Below are 5,423 nucleotides of genomic sequence, written 5' to 3' on the forward strand. Positions count from 1 at the left end.
GTACTAGTAGTTCTTCGCTAAGGAATTTCCTCACCTGCAAATTCCTCAGTGAAGAATTCATAAAAATCTCCTATTCACCCCCCCTAGTCGATATAACGCACTTTTAATTGGTATCAGAGAAAGGTACTCCCTTGTTCTGTGTGATTTTGGTTTAACTGCATGGAGTTTTAGTTATGTCGACCGCAGGTATGAAAAAAGTGACATGCCCCATCTTTGACGGTCATGAGTATCCCAAGTGAAAGGACATGATGAAGAAGCGCCTCATGGCGATGAACAGCGAGCTATGGACCGTCACTGAGATTGGTCTGACCGATCTATGCAAGATGGCGGAAGCTGATGACATTCGCAAGTACACTCTTCTCAACCTCACGACGAAGGATGTCATCTGCTCCTGTCTGTCTCAAAATCAGTTCAGGAATATCATGCATCTTGATCATGCGAAGCTTATCTGGGACCGTCTCTCTAAGGTCTATGAAGGTCATCGAAGCTGTCATGATCCTTGGTTTGAGGACTTCAAGGAATCTCTCAAAGCGATGACATTCGAACCAGAATCATCATCTTCTGCATCATACCTTATGGCAAAAGATGCTAAGGTAACTGAATGCTACCTATCCGAGTCTAGTGATGATGAATCTGGTGATGAATTTGGACCCAGCTACGTCAAACTTGCTTCCCTTGCCACTAAACAACAAATAGCTTCAGAAAAAGTTTAATACATGCTAAATAAGAGCGATGATATGTTGGGTGAAGAAATGGATCAGTCAAAAGCTTTGGTGAAAGTCTTCAGAGACTTCATACTAAGTATGACACCCTTCAAGATCAACATGACACTCTCTTATCTGATCATGAGAAGCTTTCTTATGAGTTTCTTCAAAGAAAGCAAGACCTTGAGAAGCTAAGAGTGAGTTATGAAGATCTTCAAAAGGAGCGCGATTCATTACTTGCTCAACAAATCAGCGCTTCTCAGGAAGAATTTGTTCCTCCGTGCTTGAAGTGCATTGAACGTGAATCTGCTAATTCTTCACCTGAATGTTCAAATGTTGCTAATGTTTCAAATTCTTCACATACCTCTGCTACCACTAATTCCTCATCTGAGGACATTTCTAGTATCACTGACGATGCAGGGCTGAAGGAATTGTACATGACAAGCATGTACAAAAGCCTTAAAGGGCATCAGACTCTTTGTGATGTGCTTAAAAGCACATCCTCAACAGGAACCCTAGGAAACAGGGTATTGCCTTTGAGAGGAAACTCAATGCTGATGGTACATATTGGAAGCCTGAGCAGTACCCCAAAACCTCATGGGTTGCTGCAAAGGGACCTCCAGTTGATCCATCTAATCTATCAGGCTTTTCATGTGAATCTCCTCATTCTTCTGATGAGTCATTTGACTCCAACTATAAATTGTTCAAGAATCGGAATGGTGAAGTATTTGCTAGATATGTTGGCACTAACTGCAGGAACGGTCCCCTATGAAGAAAATCGGGGTTCCCAAAAAGTGCCTTGAAAGTCTTCAGGTGAATGTGCTCAGGACACCACCTGTGAAGAATAGGAACCCCAGATCAAATTCTTCATATGGACCAAATTCCTCAAAAGGATCAAAGTCCTCACATGAATATCATCGTCCTAACAACTCTGTTTTGCAGGGAAGAGCTAAGGGCTATGAATATGAGCATTATTCTTCTAATCATCATGTTCATAAGTCCTTGAAGAATTTCTCTGGTTATTCATATGCTTATCCTAACTCCTCTTATCTGAAACGAAATGGACTGGCTTCTATGCCACCTTTCTCGTATGGAGCTCGCAGAGTGATGAACTCTTTGCTACCCCTTCAGATGTGGGTGGTGAAGAAAACGAACTAATCTCTTCTGCAGGGTCAGGTCTCCAGACGTATGTAATCGTCTGAAAAATTTGCTGGAGACCTGAATATGCCTGATAGGACGCAGGCTAACCATGAAGAAATGAACTTTCATTTCTCACATCCTCATACTGCTTTATATGTTCTATTGCTCGATGAAACTGATCTGATGAATTGATGTCATATTCTTCACTGAAGATGTATATGAGTTCGTAAGTTGCACTAATTCATCTGCAGGATGATCAACCCAAAGCCACTGAGTGGGTCCTCGATAGTGGATGTACAAATCACATGACTGGTGACAAGAATCTATTGATGGATGCTCCATTATCTCCGTCGCATCTGAAGCATATCATCTTTGCTGACAAAGGCAAAAGTCAGTTATTGGGTCTAGGTAAGGTTGCGATCCCAAAGGATTGACACATGGACAAAGTCATGCTTGTCGAATCCTTAGGATACAACCTCATGTCTGTCTCAATGCTTTGCGATCTTGATATGGTTGTTGTCTTTGGCAAGTACCGTTGTGTGTTGGTTATGGAAGCTGACAATTCCAAATTCTTCGAAGGCTTTAGGAGAGGAGACTTGTATATTGTTGATTTCTCTACAGGACCACAACCAGCCGTGTGCCTACTTGCAAAAGCTTCAGAAGGCTGGCTCTGGCATCGACGACTTGGTCATGCAGGCATGAGGAATTTGCACACGCTTGAGAAGAAGAAGCATGTCATAGGCATCGAGAATGTCAAATTCCTCAAGGATCACTTATGTGGAGTCTGTGAAGCTGGGAAGATGACAAAGGCTAAGCATCCAGCGAAGACTATCATGACCACTACTCGTCCATTTGAATTGCTTCACATGGATCTCTTCGGTCCTAACCATTATTCTGCAGTCCCAAATGAGGCATCTCAATATGGCTTTGTTATTGTTGATGATTACTCTCGATACACATGGGTACACATTGTTACTTACTGATATGTCTCCAACGTATCTATAATTTTTGATTGCTCCATGCTATATTATCTACTGTTTTGGACTATATTGGGCTTTATTTTCCACTTATATTATTTTTGGGACTAACCTATTAACCGGAGGCCCAGCCCAGAATTGATGTTTTTTTGCCTATTTCAGTGTTTCAAAGAAACAGAATATCAAACGAAGTCCAAATGGAATAAACCTTTCTGGAACGTGATTTTCTTCCCGAATATGACCCAGGAGACTTGGACCCTACGCCAAGGAAGCTTCGAGGTGGGCACGAGGTAGGGGGCGCGCCCTATACCCCCAGGCGCGCCCTCCACCCTCGTGGGCCCATCGAAGCTCCACCGACGTACTTCTTCCTCCTATATATACCTATGAGGGAGTCCTGGATTAGGGGGTGTTCGGGTAGCCGGACTATACCTTCAGCCGGACTCCAGGACTATGAAGATACAAGATTGAAGACTTCGTCCCGTGTCCGGATGGGACTTTCCTTGGCGTGGAAGGCAAGCTTGGTGATGCGGATATTTAGATCTCCTACCATTGTAACCGACTTTGTGTAACCCTAACCCTCTCCGGTGTCTATATAAACCGGAGGGTTTTAGTCCGTAGGACAACTTCATCATACAACAATCATACCATAGGCTAGCTTTTAGGGTTTAGCCTCCTTGATCTCGTGGTAGATCTACTCTTGTACTACCCATATCATCAATATTAATCAAGCAGGACGTAGGGTTTTACCTCCATCAAGAGGGACCGAACCTGGGTAAAACATCGTGTTCCTTGCCTCTTGTTACCATCCGGCCTAGACGCACAGTTCGGGACCCCCTACCCGAGATCCGCCGGTTTTGACACCGACATTGGTGCTTTCATTGAGAGTTCCTCTGTGCCGTTGCCTTTAGGCCCGATGGCTCCTTCGATCATCAACAACGATGCAGTCCAGGGTGAGACTTTTCTCCCCGGACAGATCTTTGTCTTCGGTGGCTTCGCACTGCGGGCCAAGTCGCTTGGCCACCTTGAGCAGATCGAAAGCTACGCCCCTGGCCATCAGGTCAGGTTTGGAAGCCTAAACTACACGGCTGACATCCGCGGGGACTTGATCTTCGATGGATTCAAGCCACAGCCAAGCGCGCCGCACTGTCTCGATGGGCATGATATAGCTCTGCCGCCGAACAGCGCCTTGGAGGCCGCACACACGTTGGTTCCGAGCATTGATTCGGAGCCTACTACGCCGATCGAGGATCAGCGGTTGGACGCTGCCTCAGGGGCTGCGATCTCAGAGGCGATGGGGCCGAACTCCAGCCCTGCACTCCGCATGGCCCGTGACTCCGAGGAGCCGGATTCCTTTCCGAACTCCGAGCTCCCCGCGCCCTGCCGATCGAATCCGATTGGGCGCCGATAATGGAGTTCACCGCCGCAGACATCTTTCAGCACTCGCCCTTCGGCGACATCCTGAATTCGCTAAAGTCTCTTCCTATTAGGAGAGCCCTGGCCGGACTACGGTCAACAAGGATGGGATTCGGATGATGAAGAAATTCAAAACCCACTCACCACCCACTTCATAGCCATTGTCGACGACTTAACCGACATGCTCGACTTTGACTCCAAAGACATCGACGGTATGGACCACGATGCAGGAGACAACCAAAAACCAACGCCTATAGGGCATTGGACAGCCACCTCATCTCACGATGTGTACATGGTGGATACCCCTAAAGGAAGCAACAACGAGGAAAACGGGGATGGAAAGAGGGATCGATCTCTCGAAAAACAATCAAAGCGTCGGCGTAAACGCCGACCCAAGCCCCGCCTCGATAAAGACCCAGCCATAGAGCAGGATGAGCCGGTAGACGACGAGCATGCCTTAGAGCAACCGTCCCAACAGGACAACCCGGATAGAGAAACCGAACATCCCTCCCCCGGCGAAAATGGCATTCCGGACGACCCTATGCCGGACAAGCCCATGAAGCAGAAGAACCTCCACAAACGGCTCGTTGCAACCGCACGCAGCCTGAAAAAGCAGAAGTGGAAGCTAAAAACTACGGAAGATGCACTCAGGATCAGATGGAGTAAAGTAATCAATACCGCAGACAAATACAGCGACACTCGCCGCACTAAAAGCTATCCGAAGAGAAAGCTCCTGCCTAAATTCGACGAGGAGGCCTTAGAGCCCTCGCATTCCAAAAGTGAGAAAGCCACACGGTCGGATAGATGACCCCATGGCCAGCATAAAGCGGCAAGCAGCGCCGCACTTAAGCCGGCATGCGGCCCACTTAAGGATTCGCATTATGGCCCAGCCAGGTCCATTTACGGGCCAAGAAAGCAAGCTCTCATAAGCAATGCAATAAAGCCATTATCAGAATCCGGCACACCCAAATACAGGGGTGCCGCACACCCCCTATGTTTCACCAATGAGGTCCTGGATTATGAATTTCCAGCGGGATTCAAACCCGTAAACATAGAGGCATATGATGGAACAACAGACCCTGGAGTCTGGATCGAGGATTATATCCTCCACATACATATGGCTAGAGGAGATGACCTCCACGCCATAAAATACTTAGCCCTCAAGCTTAAAGGGCCAGCCCGGTATTGG

The sequence above is a fragment of the Triticum aestivum genome, chromosome 4A, assembly GCF_018294505.1.
Source record: "Triticum aestivum cultivar Chinese Spring chromosome 4A, IWGSC CS RefSeq v2.1, whole genome shotgun sequence".
In the NCBI taxonomy this organism is placed as follows: Eukaryota; Viridiplantae; Streptophyta; class Magnoliopsida; order Poales; family Poaceae; genus Triticum; species Triticum aestivum.